Here is a 23,628-nt window from a genome sequence, read left to right as displayed (position 1 = left end):
TACAGAACTGTAAAATATAAAATCCAGAGGGACTCAAAGCATATTGATTTCCTGTCATGAGGTAGTTTGCCCCAACCTACTCCTGGGCACAGTAGGCAGCTTCAATGTAACAGCTATGAGGCTTCTACTATACTTTTGTCATAAACTTAGGTCCCTGTCTACCCTGTCACCTCCCTAAAGCAAAATAAATTTGTGTTGGGTAAAACTTAAACTATCTCATATTTTATCAATCCAAACTCAAGAACTCAGGTGCTGGACAAGCAAAATAGATGTGCCCCAAGGAGGTACATTACTATGTGCACTGTAGCACATTCCTTATGTTCTTCATCCTCTCACCCGCCCCCCATTAATATTTCTTCAGCGAAAACTTTAAATACCAATTTAGTTTACAAGTTTTCACTGGAATTGCCTTCAGATCACTATGTCTCCAAGAATAACATCCTTCAGTTTGATTCTTCTACCCTTACCTTAGCATCCTCCTTGATTTAAGTTCCAGAAGAGTGGATACCCTGTTACATCATATCCCTGAGTATCCCAAACCCCTAATATTATGCCTGATATGTAGAAGAGTTAGTAAGTACTTGTCAAATGAAAGAATGCAGAACAGGTTCTCTGCTCTTACGTCAGAGGAGTCTGCTCCAATCTAATAATGTGGAGCTTGTTGCTATACTGCTAAAAGAAGTAACGTTAAGCAAAGACCTAAAGTTTGAGTAGTGATTGGGAAAATTAAGAGTATTGCATTTCAGGCAGAGAAAATATTTGTTTAGGCTCTGATATGGGGTGGGTGGATGCGGGATCATGCCACATTCAAGAATTGAAAGACAAAATCTGGTAAGGTAAGATTATAGCTAATAATGTAAGACAAGGAGAAACTATAGAATTAATCAGGGATTGGATCAGGAAATCTTTAATGGACATTTTATTTATTGATTCATTTTTAAGATTTTATTTATTCATGGGAGACACAGAGAGGCAGAGAAATAGGCAGAGGGAGATGTAGGCTCCCTATGAGGAGCCTGATGTGGGACTCGATCCCTTGAACCCTGGGATCATGCTCTGAGCTGATAGCAGACACTCAACTGCTGAGCCATTCAGGTATCTCTTTAATGGCTATTTTAAAGATAGTGTTCTACAACTTAGCTAATAGAACTCCCTGAAGGAATGTCAAATATTTTATTTTTCCTTTCATCCAACTTGAACCCAAATTCTTAACCTAATTCCTAACCTACCTTTTGCAACTCCTTAGAGTCTCATTTCCATTTCTGTTATTGGTACACATTACTTTAGGTAAAGTGACAGTTAAAAGTCACAAAACCTAAGTGACTTAACACACTTAATATAGGGTAACTAGGAAATCTATCTCGCTGCATATCCAAGAAGTAGAAATTCTGATCCTGGTAGGTATTTAGAAATCTCTACCATAGTTACCTACAATTATCCGTGCATACTATATTTACCACAGACAGAAAATACTTCTCCTTTCACAAAGTATACAATGTAAAATTGCATTGAGTCTGTGAATTTGGTTCAGTATCTGGCATCACATTTTTCTCCATTAGGTCCAATTATGGTTCCGTTTGAGTTAGTCTAAAAGACTTGTTACCTGCTCCCATCCTTATACCTTCAGCCCCTAGTGTATGCTTTTCTTGAACACTCAATGTACAGCTAGCTGTCAAGCAGGGACCATAAAATGCAGTTAAAACTTGTTGGGGAAAGTGTGCAATCCAAAGAAGTCACTAGCAGAACTTCTAGTCAGGCACTGTAAGGCACTTTCCTTGCCAGGGGGAATTTTCTTGATTACCTTCCTAGGCCTATTAATGAATTTCTGATGGTGCTAGATCCATAGACCCATGAATCACACATGTAGGAAACCTGCTTTCTTATCCTAAGTGCCCTTTTTGAATGGTTAGATGAGGAAAAAAAAAATAAACTTGTGTTTGAGACATATGCTTTGGGGTCTGTTTTGGAGAAGCTATCATTTCTCCATATAATCATACACATTGCAAAAGCAATGTTAGTTTTTGACTAAAGCCATGTTGTAAAACGCAGTTGCTTATATGTGGATGTTGTAGCATCAGGAAGAAACAGGAGTGTGAATGCTATGGCTAATTCTGTTGACTAGTTTGTAGCAGATAAAATGGGAATAGATAAAGTTTGTAATTTAATTTATTTAAAGATCACTGTGTGGTTTTTAAAGAGAAAAACAGTTACTAACAACTAAAATCCTTCTTTCTGTTAAAGAGAATGTGAAGTGAGTTAATAAAAGTGATAAGCATGCATTGATCCATTGGGGGTAAAATGATAAATAAAGGCCCTGAAACATAATGTTCTCAAGTTAAATCTCAAGTTAACTAATCAGTGCATTTCTTGAATTAAGAAATTAGACATTAAGAATGTAATACTATTTGAAGGAAAATTAAATACTGGTGTGAAACAAAATAGCAAAATTTCTTATTAGGAAATCATGTAGTATTACAAAATGTTTTCCTGAATTAGTGCAAATTCTCTTTGTAACGTACCACTGTAGATGACTTTTGTCACAGCTCTGGGAAAACAAAACTACCAACAATGTTCTGGAGACAAGTTACAATCAGGCTCAAATAAAATTTAAAAAATCTTGTATTTGTCTTATTCCATTCTTTATTCCTGGTTTCTAGACATTCAGAGCCCACGGCCAACTACTTCTACAAACCCTATTCTCATGAGCTTTCATTCAATGAATCATTCCTAATGTCTTCCTTTCTCTTCCCAAACTATCTGTTGTGTGTCTCATTTCTACAGAACTCTATTTTCTTCCATAAGACTTAATTTGATAAATGTGCAGTGTTGATTTTGAGGGACTATATTAAGGTGTCATCTAGGGTTTTTTTTTTAGGTTCCCGAAGACATGGCATTAATTCACACGAATAACATTAAAGACTGGGAGAAAAGCTATCTTCAGGACTTCATAATTACCTTCTTTAGTCCACATATTCATTTTTTGAGCACTATGTCATAGGTACATTTCTTTATGTAGTAATGAATTTATTATTACCTGTTATATCCTCCACTCTAGCCAGTATGTGCTTTTGCAAGCTCTAGAGTATACCATGTTCTCCTGCTGTGAGTCCTTGGACATGTTTCCCCTAAACAGAGATTGTCTGCAATGACTCTTGTGCTTTATCTCCAACACATTTTCTTAATACAACTTAAGATCACTTCTTCGTGATGGTATTTTCCATTTCAGCTGGCTACTCATCAAAGCATCCACTAGCTCTATCCTGTAATATATTTGCTTACCAAATTTTATCATAACTGTTTTCTAATTTATCCATCTTTATACTAAACTTCAGAAGTTTGAAGACCATTATCTTTGTGTCCTTGTAGAAAAAAAAAGCTCTTATCTTGGTAATCAGGTACAGAGATGTTTGTGGAATAGGTGAATAAATGAATGATTGAATGAATACAAGAGTGAATCTGCAATGGAAACATTATGGCAAATAAACTATAATAAGATAGAGCCAATTAGAGATGACATGTACAAATAATGTTTGATCAATTAAAGGTACCTGAATTGTGGCAGACCACCTTTTATTTCATTATTATAAAATGAAATATTCCAAAAAACACCTTGTCATCTATATCCTTTTGAAATTCACATTAACATTTTCTTTGATAAAGTCTTTCCAAGCCATCAGAATAACCCTATGTTTTGTTTTATCAATGGCATGAGGAATACATATTGACCTTTAGACTAGTTTCAAGAATTTCCCAGTTCAGTGGAATCACTATTGGATCCACCAGATTATTCCTCCCTTGGGCACTAAACTGAATATCAAAGCTCATCTCTAGATGTAATCATGAGCAACATTGCCCAAACTTTCATTCCTTGTTACCTGTGTCTGGGCCAGACCCAGTATGCTGTCACAAAACATATACCATATGTCATAAGAAAGCACTTCAGCCTCACAAGATACTTCTTTTCTGCCTAGCAGTAGCTAGATTTTTCAATAGGCCTATCTACTATCCTACAAGGCCATTTGGTCCTATGTTAGATAATTGGGTGCATATTAAAGCCAGTGAATTCTAAATGAATTATCTTATTATCCACACTGGGAAGTAAATTTGGATGCTATGGTTTGCAGGGTACCATTCAAGAGTGTTTCTGGAAAGAACAAGGCAAAGGAAGTCTAAATTAAGAACAAGTGTCTCTTACAGTGAGGAACTGCTAAGTATGTCTTTCCTTTGCTGGAAGGGTCCAATTTAACCAGTATGCTAAAAACTGGCAGTGTGGAACTCTATCAGGAACTCTGAACTGTTCAGTATTTTAGAACTCAGCAGGGAGTCTAGTGAACTCATCCTTGGTAAGGGAATATTTGTGCTTTTTGCACCATGAAGATCCTTAGTCACTGGAACAGTTTCCATGAGAATAAGCCGTTTTGCTGTTTTGGTCTGTTTTAGTCCTTTCTTTGTTGCATCAGAGCCTGAAACAGGGTCTGGCACATGATAGGAACTCAAATATTTGAATTAATATATTAATCTCTTTGTCCATGGATGCTTTGTTTTTGAAACTATTTTTTTCCCACATCAGTTAGGCTGACAAAAAAGGTAAATAATATCCTTAGTATGGGTTATCCTGGCCATTTCATTATTTAAAAATACATTATCCCTGGTACATCTTTGAGAATTTGTAACAGAAATAGATCATCTCAGATTCTGGGCTATTCCAAAGTGTACTTCTATGAATCTCTTCCCTATCTTATCACCAATCATTGTACAGCCTTAGCCACTGCCTTAAGATTAGATATAGCTGTACTTCATCCTGCCTTTTTTTTTTTCTTTTAACTATAGGAGAACTATATATACTACTTACAATTATATTTATAAGATTTCCTCATCCACTCATCTGTACAGACTCCAGAATCTAGGTTCTAACTCTAGCGTTTTATTCAAAAGCTTGATTTTTTTCTTAATCAGGCTATTGAACAAAGGTAAATTTCCTATGAGACATAGATTGCAGAGATAACTTCCAGAATAGTTTCTTTGCTCTCTTCTTGCATACCAAAGGAAAATCACCTGATAAGCCGGAATTGACCTGTTTTTTTGTTTTTGTTTTTGTTTTGTAAGATTTTATTTATTTATTCATGAGAGGCACAGAGAGAGGGAGGCAGAGACACAGGCAGAGGGAGAAGCAGATCCCATGCTGGGAACCCGATGTGGGACTCAATCCCAGGTCCCCAGGATCACACCCTGGGCCGAAGGCGGCGCTAAGCCCCTGAGCCACTGGGGCTGCCCGGTTTCTTAATCTTAGTAGAAAAACCTGGTGGTCACAGACCAAATGGAATGAACAATTACATCTCTGGAAATGAATTGACACTGAGGTGTTTGATTGTGGCTAATGAATTAGTGGGATCCCAGGAAAAAATGTGACAGGCAAAGTACTTGAAGTCTCATTTGATTTATATAGCAACCCAAACAAACAAAAGCACCTTCTAGTTTTGGTGAATGAAAGAGTTCAGACACCAGATTAGAGATTCTGGGCTCTTTTCTTAATTTTATATACTTGAGTCAGTTCACAGAATTCTTGAATGAAGGATAGGCAGGTGTCCTTGAGCAAGGACTTCATGTTGGTCTTTTGAACAGACAAGAACAACAGGTGCTTCTCCCTTTCTGCCTCTTACACAACTTCTACCTTTGCCAGTAGTTCAGAAAATTTCAGCTCATCATTTCTGTATGATAAATAACTATAATTTCATTTCACTCTTCTCATATTGAAATCTTCTTCCATTTTAGAATTTATATTACCCCCTTGACACACAATTATGAAGTCTTCGAAAGGTATAATCAAGATTTATTCATTTTTTCCCAACATCATACCTTCTGTATATTTGCTGCACTGAATGAAAAATTTAGTTCCTTTCAAAGATTTTTTTCCCACCTAAAAACAACGAACCATAATAAAGCCTGTTTTAGAATTTTGCTTTCTCTCAATTTCATCATTTGTTAGACTTAACATATTCCTAACAATCATTAAATGAAGGAGGATTATGTGGGGAAATTCCCAAATCCTGACATATGGTAAAATGGCATATTAGTTAAAAATGAAAACAAATACACTTCAAAGTATGGATAAGTGCTCTTCCTTCTGTAATTACCATTGTTGGACCATAGACAGGTACATTGGCCAGCTAACCATTGAGGCCAGCTGTGTCAATGGTAGCTGAGAGGACAAGCAGAAAAGAGGCAATTGCATCATGCTCACGATTAGTCAAAAATAAATTGTAGCATGACAAGAGATGGACATTTGAGAGCATTTTCTCAGTTTTTATATCCCAAAATACATTTTTCTTAATTGTTAAAATACAATTAACTGCACCATTCCATATTAATCATCACCTTCCCAATGAAATCTAAATTCCATTGTATGCAATGAGAAACTGATCATGATTTTGTCTCCATGTCCATTCTGTGGCTTTATATCTCACCATAAGTCATCTCTTTATTTCCAGTTTCTTATCTTTTGCCTCATTTTGGGTTTCCTAGAAGCAGATCCTGAGATGAAGTTTGGGAAAAACTATTAGGGAGTGGTATAGTGGAACAAATAGGAGACAAAATGTGTGCTGTCAAGCAAGTTAATATTGAGGGGAACTGGAGTGGACTCCTGTGGGAGTTCTGGTAACATATAAGACCCCAGCTTTGGAGCTGTCCTGCAAGAGGACAGATTGCACCAGTTTCTGGCAGGCATTGCATGGTCACGGATTCATTTCTAAAAGTTTGGTTACCTGGATTATCTGTTATACCATGAATATTTATTGTCAGATTTCTATTTGGCTCTTTGTGTTATTTTGTCTTGGGAACAAAAGCTCAAATCTCTTAAAGTTAATATTTATGTTGTCAAAAAATAGAACTCTACAGTGCAGATTGAAAATGTGAATGAATACTTCAAATCTTGGTTTTTATGGGAAAAAAACTGAAAGAACATTCATAAGGAGCGTAATGAAACTTACATATTCAACCTTATATTTCTTAGTCTCTTTCAAAGTTACTCTGGAAAATTAGAACAAAGTAAACAATTTTAGCTAAGATGCTATGCAGGTTTATGTTTTGTTTGGATTCTCAATGAGAATGGAGAAAACTCTTCATTATGTTGGTTTTCATTTGCTTTTTACCGTTATAATGTCAAATCATATACAGTATATCACAGTAAAAGCAAACATGTTAACCTTATGGTGCTTTTTTGAGTGTTAATGATGATGTTTTTCATTATTTGTTTTTGTAACAAAGCATTATGGTGCCAATGGAAAAAATAAACCTTGTAAAACATTTTATCACCTATTCATCTTAAACAAAAGTTTCATATATTTCAATATGGTGCAATATTGCAGTACAGAATTATGCAAACTAAAAGGCATTTCCACCTGCAGAAAAACTGATTGTTATTACAGAAGCGGAGGAATGAAAGCAGATGAAGAAAGTCACCTGTGTTGTATTATGGCAATAAGTTTTAAAACACTCATAATCTAGTGATGTCAATAGCTCAATTATGATCAAATATATATTTTCATTTTGTGTCGATGTGCTGGCCCAAGCTGACAACTAAGATACCATCAATCATAAAGGGAGAAAATAACAAAGCTAAACGCAAGTGACACGAACTAAATACTGGGTATTATTCTATGCAAAACAAAGTTTGTAAATCATATTGAGATGTATAAACAATTATTTGATCCCAGAAGAATCTATATAAAATATAAGACCCCAATATTAAATCTAAACCTGTTGGATAATATTTTGCCCATGTGGTCTGTAACACTCCTATTTAGAATTCTGGATTCCCACATGTAAATGGTATAAATCGTACCTTTCTGGACCCACTGCCTAATGTAGAGTGTGAAAAATAAAAGCCCTCTCAAAGGGTTGTTGCTTTTCTTCCAAGCATCACTTCTCAAGGCAGATGCTGTGCGCTTCCCACCTGAGAATCACTCTGGCACATGCTGGGAGACCACGACAGTGTCTAGCTGAGACCTCTTGAGTGGTGATCAGAAGGGGTCTGTAAAAGAGGGAAATACAAGCTCTACCTGACAGTTTTTGAGACCTCATTGCTAATCTAGGGAAGATTTAGGTGGTACTTTATTTATTGTAAATTTATTATATTCAGACATTTTCAAGTATTTCAATGCTGATGTTACAAAAGATGCAATCCAAGTTTTTCTAAGCCAAAATACTGCAGTGATAAACATATTTTCTATAGCACTTCAGCGAAAGAGACAGTGTTTAAAAACTATTGTGAAAAAAAATGGATTTCAAAGTATTTTAAGTTGTCTTTAAGGAATACTCGTTCCGTCTGTGCCTGTATATAGTTATCTTTGTCTAAGATTGCTTTTCCTTAACATTTTGGTTGTAGAGTCTCATAACTATTCCTATTCAGGCATTGTTCTACTACAGCTGCAAAATTTCAGGTTAGAATATAACTCTCCTGACTACTAAAGCCCTATTCTGTCTAATTTCAACAGGTACTTAAAATATTACCTATTCCTTCCAGATGGATGTTTTTAAAATTAGTATGAAAGGTAGATAAGAAAAATATATTATCCAGAAATGTATTCTGTTACTTTGTAGACCTCAAATACAACTTCGACCCAAAGAAAATAATAAAAGGACAAAAGAATAATTTTGGAAGCGCTGTGTTTATGGTAGAGATTGGTGATTTCATGGATGTATACTTATTTCTGAAATTCCCTAGTTGCATACATTAAATATGTACAGTTTTTGTATGTCATTCATACCTCAATAAAGTTGTATTTTTGTTTTGATGATTTTATTTATTTATTTGAGAGAAAGTGTGCAAGCAGGCCATGAGCAGGAGGGAAGGGGTAGAAGGAGAGAGAAGCATTTTTTTTAAAGATTTTATTTGAGAGAATAAAGTATTTTTAGGAGGCAATTAATGAATAAATTTGTAATGGACTAGGAAAAAGTATGAGGTAATAAATTTTCCTTTGCCTCTGCTCCAAGTTGATCATGTGACAGTTCATATACCTTAACATACAAAAAATAACAGTTTAGAGTTCACAGGAAGAAAGCCAGCTTCCATGATCTGTGGTCCTTGGACTCTCACTAATGGTTTGGATGCCACGCCTGCTGACTCCCATAATAACCTGTGAATAACTCTGCTGTATACACCCTCTCCATACAACATTTTAAATTTCTATGAATATTATCCCTGGAATATAAACTCTCAGAGGGCAAGAGATGTTTTTCTTGGCATCTCCAATATCAACCTGAGTACTCAATAAGTATTAATTGAATGTTATGAATAAAGGAGCACTCCCCATACCAAAGTGGGAGCTACCTTCATTTCATCTCTTCTTTGAAAGAAATAATTCCAGTGTTCCAAGTTCCACTCATTAGTGATAAGCTCCTGTTTTGCAAAGAGATCCATTTTATCCTTATGCAAGTTGAACTCTTGGTTCCTGATAAAAGCTCACAATTTACATACATAGATTACCTTCTCCCAGGAACTGTCCTTAAATTCACAACATGTAATAGATATACAGTGGACATAATTTAACTCCTCTAAAATAAATTATACTGTGGCGAAAGCAAAGTTCAACTTCTCTTGCCAAATTACAAAGTTAAGCCACTGCATGAACTTTTACAAATTTCATAGCCTGGATTAATATACAAAAATCATTATATAAATAGGATGTACTTTGGCCAAGAATATTTTTAGTTTGATTACGTATATTCTTTAGTAGTACTAAAGTAAAACTTGAGAAAATTGCTAGAAAATTAAAGCTGGCAAAGTTGGTTGCAAAGAGGGGAGGTGACAGTAAGGTTCATGTCACCATATTCTATGAATCTTAGAATATCTGAGGACATTTAGACATAGAGTTCTTGTACCATGAAACTTTTGTTTTTGTTTTTAGGTGTTTTGTTTGGTTTTTTTGTATTGTTTTAGACTTGAATTTTCTTAGATCAATGAAGTTGGCTTTTGTTTTGTTTTAGGCATTTTTTTTAATCCAGTGGGTTTTTTTTTAAAAGATTTTATTTATTTATTTGTGAAAGACAGAGAGAGAGAGAGAGGCAGAGGCAGAGGGAGAAGCAAGCCCCATGCAGGGAGCCCAACATGGAACTCGATCCCAGGTCTCTAGGATCAGGCCCTGGGCTGAAGGCAACGCTAAACCACTGAGCCACTGGGGCTGCCCTAATCTAGTGATTTATAGATATTTCTTCCCTATTAGAATTCCTTACTTTCTTAGTAGTTTCTAAATGGGAATCACTTTAATTAATTTTGCTACAGTTATTGGGGCCTTTTTGTCTGAGCACCACTTGGGACCCTATTCAGCTCAAAAATGTTCCATTATAGACTTCTTTTTTTCCCCCCTTATTTTTTTCAAAGGAATATTACTTTACCTGCATAGGATCTTATGCAGATCCTGAGTGCAGATCTCACTTTTTTTCATTATTTTCTCATTTTTATATCTATTTTTACCATGGAGTTATTTGAATTCTGTTGGTATTTCTCAAGTGTGAGCTGTATATCCATGGTTTTCTACTCTATCAAGTTTGGCATTTCAAATATGTCTTTTATACAGGATTAATCCTCTCACACTCCATTCCCAGTATTTTGGGGGTTTTTTTTTTGTAATATTTTATTTTAGAGAGAGAGACAGAAACATGATGAGAGGGAGAGAGAGAATCCCAAGCAGACTCTGCACTGAGCACTGAGCCTGAAATAGGCTCCATCCCACATCCCTGAGATCAGGACCTGAGCCGAAATCAAGAGTCAGATGCTTAACTGACTGAGCTACCCAGGTGACCCAGTATCTGCCCTTGTGACTTATTTCCCTCTTAGGCTTTTGCTGTTGAGGTTTTGCTTTAATTTTGATTTTGGTTTTGTTCTGTTCTGTTCACCCATTTCCTCTAATTTTGCTCTTCTTTAAGGGAGATTATGAGTTCTAATCTATTGGGATCAGTGGATAATTTTTTAAGAAATATATTCTGATCTCTTACAGCAACATTCCTTTGTTGTGCTATGAAAATTTCACATAGGACAGTTTTTTCCCCTCCATTTGCTTGATTCGATAATGCATTTTCTATGCAACTCGACAAGAGGAGAGGATTTGTGTGTTGCCTTTAGCCCATTCCCTGTTCTTGTGATCCCTGCAGGGTGAAGCGGAGAGCCTGTGAATGAGGCAGGCAGTCTTCCATCTTCACTGCACATTCTCTGACTGTGAGAAGGATGCTGACTGTGATGAAGAACCAGAGGAGGTATGTAACTTTAAAAAGTAATAATTCCACTAATTACATCAACCAGTACAATTTATGAGTACCCTCTGTATACCAGATGCAATACTCCTACTGACTCTCATTCCATTATTGATCCTAAAATTTAGAGATTTTTATTGCTGAATGTTATAGATGAGAGGAATGGAGATAAACTCAAATTGTTCTCTTCACATATTGATTTTTGATAGGAGAAAAATTTTGGATAGTCAAGTAATAATGGAAAGAACAAAGCTTTGAGAAACAAAGATGGGGTCAGATTCTGTAGTTTTCGGTATTCATTCCAAAATATTTATGCAAGAGTAAATGTCAATTAAAATGTGTTATGAGAACTAAACATTAGTGATTTGGCGATGTGTCTGTAAAACTTAATCAGAAGTGGTATTTACATAAAAGGATCTTCAAGACTTGATCAGCTTGTGTGGTTTTATTTCTCCAACGTTGTTTGAGGTAAGTGAACACTAATGCGATAAAACTACTTTTAAACTATTGTTATTAGGAAAAATTTATTGAACATTTTTTTAGCCAATTTACCTGGTAAGATTTTCATTTTAGTCTCACATACACATATGTCTTTGGCGTTTCAGTTTATCTTGCATAGTATGGGGGAAATGTGCTATATAGTTCTGTTTAATAATGCTTGCTGTTTCTATTTAAGCTTCTTGAAAATAGGTTAAGGGCAGTTAAATGGATCAGGATTATGTTGTAATTAGTAAAATCTAATATTTCTTTGCCTAAATCACAGTATGCTTTTCCTCAATTTACTTTCATCAAAGTAAGTCATTATTCAAGAACATATAATTAGCTTGTTTTAATCTTATCATTTTCAGATACCTGCTAAAGTAATTAGCTTTCTCTTCTTTTTAGTTAAAAGATTGCTAAAGGATCAATGCACAATACATCATTTTTTATTCCACAACACCAATTACTTTGACCCTCAGTGTAAATTTATTGATTTTTCTTAATAGAACATTATCACCAGTTACTCACAGCATGGTGTTTATTAATTAGTAAGAGAAATATAGATTCATTTATGAATAGCTATCCTTTTAAGTTTCTTGTCTAGAATGTGTGGTAGTATGGTTGGTACCTGCTAATAGCATGTAGAATTTAAGAATCAAGTTTATTTCTCATTCCCAAGGTTTCCATATTTTTCCTCTTGAGATACATCATAAACTCAAAGTTAGTAAAAAGTAAATTGAATTTCTTATGTCAGTTACCAAGTTAATAAAAGTTTGGTTTTTCTGGCCTTTTTTTTCACAGACTGATTTCATTTCTTTTTCTTATGACCAAGAAATACAGGGGTGCCTGGGTGGCCCAGCTGATTTGGCATCTGCTTTTAGCTCAGGTCGTGATGCTGGGAATCAAGCCCTATGTTGAGCTCCCTTCTCAGCAAAGAGTTTATTTCATGCTCTCCCTCCGCTCTGCTCATGCTTGCATGTGCATTCTCTCTCCCTCTCAAATAAATAATAAAATCTTTAAATAAAAAAAGAAATACAAAGCAGGTATATTGAATACCTCTTTATAATATTGGTTATTGCAATATTGTGTCAAATTGAAATAATAAAGATGAAGTACATATAACGTGGTTTAATGAAGGAATATACTTTTTGACTATTTTTGTGCATTTCCCTACTAGACTGAAACTTTCTAGACACAAAGAAAAACTGAAAGATAATATTGAATTTTCTCATCCACAATCAGGTCTTGTTGTACCATTTATTCAATTTTATTCACTTGTCTGGCATTAAAGATGCATAGTTTGTGCCATATAAGCCTTAGACAGTTCTTACTTATTCTTTGGTACCTTAATGATTCAATCAATGTCTTTTATGGAATATGTTTGTGTAATTGGGTATTTATGTGTTATGTAATTCCTCTTAGTAGGTTTCAAGGGAGGAGGAGAAAGAAAATGTCTTTATTTCTTTCATTTTTATCTAAATATGAATTTTAAAACCTGAAACTTAGCAGCATCACTACACCCTTATATGATAAATTAAAATTCATATTTCTTCAATGACCTGCAAAAACTGTAATTCAGTATTGAAAATAATGTATGGATTTTAGCAGACTGCCTTAAAGGAATTAAGTTTACATTTTCAAAAAGTTAACATTAGGATTGCCAGTGTCTATATATCATCTACGTTATGTTTTACTAAGTTTACTAAGAAGAGTAAGTTCCTTGTAAATAGCTTGGAGGGCCAACACGCTCTATGTTTTCTTACATACATCATTACTTATGCTATTGATCTTAAATAGTATTTTTATTTCCCCTCCTGTTTAAATCCATTATTATTGATGATTATGTAAAATGCAATTGGAAGGACCATTGAATGAGTAAATACAGATGTGCTCAGGCATTACTGAAGATAGGATGAATTTTGTTTTAGTTTTTGATGACTAGAAAAGTATAACGTGTGTGTGTGTGTGTGAGTGTGTGTGTGTGTGTGTGTGTGTGTGTGTGTGTGTGTGTGTGTGACATACATAATTTTCATGGGCTTAGTACCCTGAATATTTCTTTAGGGCTGTTATTACCAGTTAATAGTTTTGACGAGGTCACAGTGTTAACTCTTAGTTTCTGGTTTATATAAAGTAATTTGAAAGAAAAATAGAAAAATAATCTAAATCCTACCATGTACACAACAGGATACAAACAATATGTTGATTCAGTGATGACTATTTACCTCTCTGTTTTATATGATCACTATTGCCTTCTTCAAAACCCTAACTTCTATGAAGGGAGCTTCTACTGTATCTCCATCATTCTCTGAGCACTCCTTTTTCCTATTATGACAGCCTTGATACTCCAGCCCATAAATGTAATTATTTCTCAGTACTTTTCTTGGTATTGTTTCAGAGTTTAGGCTCTAGAGCCAGATTTTACATTTCAGCCTAGATCCTAACACTTTACAACTGTGTGAACATTGGCAAATTGGCATTAATACTCTGCCCATTTCTTCATCTTTATATAACAAAATAATAATTACTTCGTTATTGTTTCCGCCAGTAAATATATTATTTTAGAAATATTGACTAGTGTGATGTCTGATGTTCTTAGCAAGTATATTGCGAATTTATCTCCTCTCCATTGGGGCTTCCACCTTCTGTATTGGTTCAACATTTACTATTACAAGTATTTTCATCAAATGTCATAATGATTTTATAAGTTTTATAACTTTCAGATTTAATAATTCAGTGAAATTAATTGGATTCATTTGGTGTTGAGTTGTTTGTGTGAGTTAGTTGCAATTTATTAAACTTTAAACAAAACTGAAATAAAGAAGAAGATTCTATCACTGAATGTCCACATAGTGGACATTAAAATTTGAATATTAAAATAGTGAATATTAAAATTTCTAATAACCTTGGGACACTGATTTGCTCACTTGGTTAAAAGCATCTGAACTTGGCTCAGGTCATGGAGTTGAGGTCCTAGGATCAAGCCCTGGCTTCAAGCCATCCGCTCAGTGAGGAGTCTGTTTCTCTCTCTTCCTCTGTCCCAACCCCAGCTCATGCTCTCTTTCTCTCTCTCAAATACATACAATCTTTATTTTTTTTTCTAGTAACCAATGTTTGGGCACTCACCTTTTGAATTGAAAGGAATTCATATAATTGTTTAAGATGTATAAAAATTCAGTTTAAAACAAGAATTTGAGTATTTTTTTCTTAATTAAATATAGTTATTGGTATAAAATACTTTCATAATATCTCATCATATTATACATTGGAAATTTTGTGTGCATCATCAGTAGAAAGTGTTTTTTTTTCTTTTTTTAAAATTATTTATATATTCATGAGTGACAGAGAGAGAGAGAGACAGAGACATAGGCCAAGGGAGAAGCAGGCTCCATGCAGGGAGCTCTATGTGGGACTGGATCACAGGTCTCCAGGATCACGCCCTGGGCTGAAGGCGGCGCTAAACCGCTGAGCCACCTGGGCTGCCCTAGAAAGTGTTTTCTTAAAGCATATATTCTATATAATTTAAGTGACTACAATTTATCTGAGTTATTTAAACTTAGTATAGACCACTTAGTTTTTAACCAAAAAATATGAAAGTTGTAGAAATAACCAGGCTAAAAATTAGTGTATAAATCAAGGAAGGAGGCACTATATGAATAGGGAATGTGCTTAGTCTCCCATCAGCTCCTCCATGTAAAGTGTTTCTGTGTTTCTGTTTCTTAAGTGGCTCATTCTGTTTATGATAAGACTGTGTAACTTTTTTCTTTTTTTGGATATGACTTTATCTTACTGTGTTGGGTACTTTTGTCCCACCCTTTCCCTTCAACAAATCTTTTTTGTGCTGGACAATTAAGTCCATTTTCTAATAAGGCTGATAGGGCCCTGGTCTGTGAGGTTGCTTCTTTGTCTTTGGCTGTGTCAGTCCAGACAATTAAGATGAAAAGCACATTTATATGAAAGTAGAAAATTGAGATTACAAAAAGCAGTGTTAGCTTTCGTTATCTTAGTAATATTCTAAATTTTATTTGCTCTGGTTGTCAAGAATAGACTGAGTGCAAGGGATTTTTTTTTTTTTCACAAAAGTTAGTTCACCTGAAAGTGAGGTCCGATTTATTTGAGACAGGAAGAGCATAATTGGTGGTGCCTGAGGTCCTGCTATCTGTTTTGCATGTTTGCATGATTTTGTAGGGTTTTTTCCTCTATGAGTGACTTTATTTTTCATGTATTTGAAAGGGCTGGAGTAGGGAAAGCAATAGGGGAAGTGGGAAAGGAGAAAATTATTGAAGAAATACATAATCCCAATGGAATGATAACTCTTGGATTGTTGCCAAACTAATTTCCATCCATCTTGTTGTACAGTATCTGTGACTTCATGATGAAGTGTTTCTGCACTAGAGTATTCTAAGCATGTATATTGTTTCTAGAGATATTTTGGTATATGATTATTATATGTATTATGTACATATATTACACATATATTAGATATGTTATATGTTTATATAACAAATTTTCCATTTCTGTGTGTACATGTGTGGGATATACAAAGATACACAAGGATACACAAATGATTTAGATATGAATCCAATCTCCCTCCCTTTCCTAAATGATTGCTAATAGTTTCCTAAAACCTTGGATTAAGAGATCCTGAATTCTTACTCTGGGAAAATGGGACAGAACTGTGACCAATGCTCCATGTCTGAGAGATGTATAGCACTGGGCTATGTGCTTTCCACCTCTGTCTAGAGAATCGGACATTAAGGAATGTTTATCTTCATATTTTAATAGTTACTTTAATCTTATAGCACTTAGCCTAAGTTTACTTGCGTATTCAATTCTTCCCAGAATATTTTTGCTTTCACACATATTTATCACTGTGTTTAATGTCTGTGACCTCCAAATTTGGAATTATCATTCTTTTATTCTTTCATTATATACACTATTCAATTCAAATGGTAGAACCACTATGCATCTGGGTGTACAACTCCTATACCTAGGTCATCATGTTTGACTCCAACTCTGTGCCTCTCCAATCATGCTCATTCATGAGGCACATTGATATGGCCTCTAAATTGAGATCCACAAATGTATAGATACCACCTTACCAATGACTCAGATTAGTAATCAACATTGGGGCCCCATCAATGACAGTTTGCATTTGGACTAAAATTTGTCATTTGGATTCCAAATATTTATCAACTATTCCTTCCTTCCTTCCTTCCTTCCTTCCTTCCTTCCTTCCTTCCTTCCTTCCTTTCTATTTAGACTTATTTATTTTGGAGAGAGAGAACAGGGGAATGGGCAGAAGGAGAGGGAGAGAGAGAATCCCAAGAGGATGTCAAGCTAAGCCTAGAGCCTGACACAGGGCTTGATCTTATGACCTGAGATCAGGACCTGACCTGAAACCAAGTGTCAGTCGCTTAACTAACTGAGCCACTTGGGTACCGCTATCCACTCAATTCCAAATCAACTTCTATCTTTTTCATTCAGGCTATTGTGAATCAGGATTGTGGTAGTGACTTCCTCATTGCCATCCTGAATTCAGTCCCATTGTCCCTTTCTGTTAATCTCCAGAAGGCTACCAGATTGACCTATATAAAGCAAAATCCTAAAAAGATACTCCCTCCCTGATTCAACTTTATTGTCTCTCCATTGCCTCAAAATATAGAGAAACTCATTAAGATCCTCACAAAAAACATCATGATCTGATCCTTGCTTTCCTCTCCATTTTCATCTCCACTTCTTGCCCCACTTGTATTCCTTTTCATACTTCATGATATTTGTCATCTCAGTTTTGGTTGTTACCTACTTATCTAAAATTAGTAATTCACTCATTTAAAAATATATATCAAAGTACTTCTATGTGTTGGACACTGTATAAGACCCTGGGAATGCCTATTCTTTCACCTTCTAAAATTTCACTTAGCAAATTCTTAATTTTCCAGCATCACTTCACCAAGAGAGATTCTTCTCACTATCTCCCTCTGCAGACTGTATAATATAACTATTCCCTGTTTCCTTTATATTATTAAAATCTTTTTCTTTGTATAGGTTGCATTTTATTATATAACTGAGTATTTTACTAATAGAATATTTATGTTTAAAGTTTTTTTGAAATATATGATTTCTAATATTGTATATAAGTATAAAATCATGATTTGCAAATATTACTTATAGAAAAGCATAATCTTTCTGTAATAATTGGATGCAAACCTTAGTTCTACTTATTACTTATATAGCTTTATTTGAATTCACAGTGCCTCAATTTTTCCATCCTTAAAAATTGAAGATACCACTGTGCCAAACATAGTAGACATCAGTAATACCAACATAGGATTCCTATTTCAAATTTAGTGTTCTATGAACTGAGTTTGTGTGTATGTATATATATGTGTATATATATATATACACATATTATACTGTTTCTATTAATATATATATATAGTGTTTCTATTTTTAATATAATGAACACAAAATTATTTTGTGTATTATAAAGCATTATAGAAACATAATATGACCAGATATTTTGAGTTACTATTTTGCTGGTAGTTGTTGCATTGTTGGTGTCTTCTTCAGATCCCTAGGGTACCAGATGGCCAATGTACCAGGACCCAGCTGCTATGAGCTTTGGCTGTTAATGGCAACCTTGACCTGGCCCTGTCTCTGCAAATTTTCCCTCAGGCTGAACAAGAGCAGCTCCTGATGGGAGCTTGGATACCACCACTCCCAGTCTGTAAACAATAATTGACAGACAAAGGGGTGTAAGATGCAGGGTCTCCTTCAAAGTATGCATTACTATGAGCTGCACTTCCTATGTGGACATCCTGCCTTTGCTCAGCTCCATCACCTGTCCTGTCAAACTTTTTTCACTCATTTTCTCTTTAAGAGCAAGATCTGAATATATCCCAAGTTCCTTAACCCTTATCTCCAAGTTTACTTCAAGGAAACCCAAGCTAAGACAGTGCTTTATGTGAATTAGCACCCCTCATTCTCTATATTCTCCTAAGTCTCTCAGCCTACTTGTTACATATTGAATCCATTTTGGAGAGAGCAGAACATTTTAGAACAGAATTAAAAACGATTTGGAAAAGAAAATATGTCAAAGCTCTTACCTAGGATGTTCAACATTTCAAAGTACATTAAAAAATGATGAGAAAGTGAAAGTATATGTGGATCAAGGGAGATATACATAGAACTGACATGTTTGTTTTTGGGGAAAAACCCATCTTTAGTATATTTTTTAATGATTACATGAAAAAGAAAAATTCTTCTCATGGAGAAGACTGACTCCTAGTTTCTGTTTCTTTAATCTACTTATATTGCTTTCACCAACTTTTCATTTTTAGTTAAGGATTAAAACACAATTTTTGCCTACTTATTTATCTTAAATAATTCTTTAGTGGATTTTTTAATGATTATGTGAAAAAGAAAAATTCTTCTCATGGAGAAGACTGACTCCTAGATTCTGTTTCTTTAATCTACCTATATTGCTTTCTCCAACTTTTCATTTTTAGTTAAGGATTAAAACACAATTTCTGCCTACTTATTTATCTTAAATAATTCGAAGTATCTAAAGAACTCTATGAACACTCAGGAAAAATTCTTCCTCCCCCTCAAATAGACAAAGAAAATATAAATACATGAAAAAATTATTCTCTTTATAAGTTCCAAAATATTTAAATGTGCCTTTCAACATTAGCAAATGACTAATCCCATTATCATAATTTATTAACCAGATCTTTTGTTCTATGTAGTAATACACTGTGTTTCCATGCTGTGTGTTTTTTATCCAGTGACCTAATTTGCTTAAAAGGAAACTCTTAAAACTCCCTTGTTGTAATGAATAAAATGTTAATGAAGAACTACAGAGAAATCCCCTCTGCATTAGTTCCATATTCCCAGGAACATCATCATAAATTTGTTTGCCTGGTTCTGACAATGGTAGTGATGTTCCAGCTGCGCAGAAGCATAGTAATGCTAAATGGTTCTGATGGAAAAGTTAAAGATGTTCAAGGCACTGTCATCTGGGATGGACTCTGGGAAGTTATCTTTTGGAGGGAGTATTTGATGGATTTGGCTCTCATCCAGTTTTTTTAACATTTATTTTTTGCATTGATACCTACATTACTAGAAGCTTTTTCAAAAATTACGAATGGAAACTATTCGAACAGACATGTTTTTAGCAAGAAAATAAAATACTTTAAATTGGTGTTTTTTTTTGCCCCTTCCAAATTAGCCCTCACAAATTTCTCAATTGTGTTGATATAAATATAAAATTTAGTGACCAACCCATTAAAATGTTTAAAAATTATTCTTGATCATACTATTTAGCTTAATATTCATACTTTTGTGCCTAGACCTCTGCTGTGCATGATGAATATACAATTAATTTAAAAAGTAATTTCCTTAATATTGATAGTTCAGATCAACTCCTGTGGTATTTCTCATTTTAAGCTTTGACATGTTTAAGTGTTGCTGATAAAACTTTCTATGAGCAGGTAGGAAAATTGATACTCAGTTTGAAACTTGAGTGTCTAAAGTGTTGAATCTTCTGTATCAAAATCTAAAATATATTGTTTCTACTCACAGTACAAAAATACTTCAGAAATATTAAGATCATAATGTGTTAGTATCAATTTTAATTCCTCTAAAACATGATAAGCCGAAAGACCAGTAAGTGGGTACACTTTTATACCCACAAAAGAACTGAACGTTATGTTTCTACATTTGAAAGTTGAAAAAACTCAACATCAAACTAAAATAGCAATTAAGGAAATAGAAGCTGTAAATCAGAATGAAGACTAGATATAGTTAATCTCTTTATCATATCCCTGGGGTTATCGTGTGTAAAGGGAAATATTTTTCAATACTTTTGCTTTGGGGTATAAAACTCTACCATCCTTTCATTTTGTTGTCTACATTTTTATCAACTTTTCTAACAATCAAAAACCTCTTTCTCTTGTTTTATACTCAGAGGATCTGTGTAGTCACTGAGTTTTTCTAACTTCAAAGAGAATGCCTTGTTTATATTCACTTTGAAACAGATGCAAGATAAATAACCAAGAGGTCTATAGTGTAAGCAACATATTTACCTTTGTGAAATATTCAGAAAAACAAAGGAAGAACCCCAAAATATATGAAAAACAATCATATTAATTAGTCCTCAGTGCTTCATTTGAGTTAAGAGCTCAGGGGAATAGGATGTAATAGAATGTCTCTAATATGGAACTATAATCTTTCATGTTGTGAAAAATCTCCACATTTTCACAGACATTTTGTTAGAAATAGCTATCTTTTTACTTCTAATAGAACATTTTGTTGAATTATAAAGAGTTTAAAGTGAAAAAAATAAATCTGATAACTACTATGTTATGAGATTTACATATGTTTTAAGTAACTTTCAAAGATCCTATTGTATAGTATTACTATACCCATGTTATAATGGAAGGGAACAGGATTTGAGAGTTAGAGCTTCATACAGTTTGCAAGTGTGGGGACTACAATTTGTATTTCAAGAGTATCTGACTCCAAATCCCATATATTTCCCACTATATCATAATGCCACGACGTTAATAAATAGAAAGCTTTAACACACTGCAAGGCTGATTAGTGATAAAGTTGCAAAGTTTTATCAATAATCTTCAATTGCCTGGGCCTCCAACAATGTTATGGGCCCTCTGTTCACATAGTAATATCTTTCCAAATTTGCAAAATTACAATATGTTGATATAATTAGTTTTCATTTAAATTTTGTGGGTGGGAATCACCCAAAATAAAATATATCCCAATCTCTGTGTTTCTAGGACAAATTCATAACAATGCTACAAAAAGTGTATGCATCAGCATGAAGTTGCTTGGTTTCTTCACATATATTAAGACATTTCAGGTTTATCTCCAATGACTGAAATTTTGCATAATTAATATGTTTCAATTCAGATATCTTGTTATTACAACGCACACTAAAGATATTACATTTAGAAGAAGAAATTATATATGGGAAAACCTAGGAGATATTGAAAGATTCAACTTTTTGTCTTATATGCACACATATTTATGCACATATGTATACATACCCACAAGCATATGGCATGCACATTGACAGGCAGAGCAGAAAGAGCATGGATCTTGCTGACAAAGCCATGAAGTCTATACAATGACTTTGATATCAGATGGAGAAACAAAATCCAAGTTGAACCAAATATAATGGAAGGCCACAGGTATTACTAAATAATGTAAGAGAAGAGATGCACAAAAATGCTCATGGCTGTATATGGCCAGAATCCAAGGCAAGAACATGAATATTAACCTAAGTGAATTAGAAACTTTTCATTAAGCTATTCCTTTGGCCTAGAGGTGGCACAAGAAATTGAGGGGATGATGCTCAGCACCAAAATATGGCAGTGGAAAAATATGTTTTACTTAACATATGTCTAATGTTTATTACATATGCTTATCATATATGACTAGAATTTATTCATGAATGTAAATCTATGGAAAGTACTTGGACATCATTGTCCTCTCCTGACTTAAGAGAAAAGCTCTGTTTTTTTTTTTTTTCCCATTGAGTCTGATGCTTGCTGTGAGCTTTTCATATATGGCCTTTATTATGTAGAGGCATGTTTCCTCTAAGCCTATATTGTTGAGAGTTTTTATCATGAATGGGATGTTGTACATTGTTAAATGCTTTTTCTGCATTATTAAAATGATTATATGGTTTTTATACTTCCTTTTGTTGATCTGATATACCATGATATACCATGTTGATTGGTTTGTGAATATTAAATGAATCCCAGAAATGACACCCACTTCATTGCGGTGAATGATTTTTTTTAATGTGTTGTTGGACTTGGTTTGCTAATATTTCTTGAGGATTTTTGCATCTATGTTCATCAGAGATTTTTCTTTCTTCTTTTCCTCTGTTTCTCTGTCTCTTGTAGTATCTATACCTGGTTTTGGTGTCAGGGCAATGTTGGCCTTGTAGAACAGATTTGGAAACTAACTTTCCTCTTGTATTATGGAATAGTTTAAGAAGAATAGATATTATCTCTTCTTTAAATGTTTGGTAGAATTCCCCTGTGAATTCTCTGGTCTTGGGCTTTTATTTCCTGGGAGTTTTTTGATTACTTATTCAACTTCATAACTAATAATAGGTCTGTTGTAATTTTCCATCTCTTTCTGAATCAGTTTTGGAAGGTTATATATCTATGAATATATCCAGTTCTTCTAGGTTGTCCAATTTTTTGGCAGGTAATTTTTCATAAACTCTTGTAATCCTTTGTATTTCTGTGGTGTGTTGGTTGTTACACAGCAGTTTTTACATAATAAGTAACTAATACACTAGAGATTAGACTAAATAAAATTTTCATTTGTCTTTAAATCTCCATGTGTCTCTAAAAATATTTGTTCTGAAATGTATATTATCCTGAGGTTGTTCTTCTATCTTAGTTTACATAATCTATGGTTTGCTCCCATGCCCAAATTACTGTAGGGAGATGAAGCAAGAGGAGGGTGTACCTCTGGCAATCTTTATCAAGCAAAAGGACTCCTAAGATCTAAGCCAAAAGGAAATGATTGTCCATATTAGGTTTTTTTTTTCCAGTCTATATAGTGTTTAATGAATTTTTCTTCTAACAGCTATAAAAACTGCACATTCATCCATTGCTTCAACAAATTAAAGCACTTTTCATATTGAACACATACTATGTGCCAGCCTTATTCTAAGCATATGTAAACACATACGTGTATATGTATGTCAAAATATGTGTATATATGAGACAATGACATATGCATACATCTGTACATCTATCTATACCTCATAGTCCCTATCCTCATAGAACTTGTATTTAGTGAGATATTGAAAGTGTTCTGAAAAGAAGTACAGTGTTATGGTAATCCATAGAAAGGACA

At 34.2% G+C, this 23,628-nt stretch overlaps 2 long non-coding RNA genes across 2 annotated transcripts in view; one reads left to right on the top strand and one right to left on the bottom strand.

Annotated features, from left to right (window-relative positions):
- LOC140596645 (uncharacterized) overlaps positions 1-23,628 on the top strand; it is an 88,107-nt gene that overhangs the window by 49,078 nt on the left and 15,401 nt on the right. Inside the window, exon 2 of the long non-coding RNA XR_011998540.1 lies at positions 11,149-11,250. This is a non-coding gene — a long non-coding RNA (uncharacterized lncRNA). The remainder of the gene's footprint in view (positions 1-11,148; positions 11,251-23,628) is intronic.
- Positions 5,793-23,628, bottom strand: part of LOC140596646 (uncharacterized) — a 36,068-nt gene continuing 18,232 nt past the window's right edge. Inside the window, exon 3 of the long non-coding RNA XR_011998541.1 lies at positions 5,793-8,029. This is a non-coding gene — a long non-coding RNA (uncharacterized lncRNA). The remainder of the gene's footprint in view (positions 8,030-23,628) is intronic.

This window comes from Vulpes vulpes, unplaced genomic scaffold, assembly GCF_048418805.1.
Source record: "Vulpes vulpes isolate BD-2025 unplaced genomic scaffold, VulVul3 Bu000000755, whole genome shotgun sequence".
NCBI lineage: Eukaryota > Metazoa > Chordata > Mammalia > Carnivora > Canidae > Vulpes > Vulpes vulpes.
This window is presented reverse-complemented; position numbering and strand designations above follow the sequence as displayed.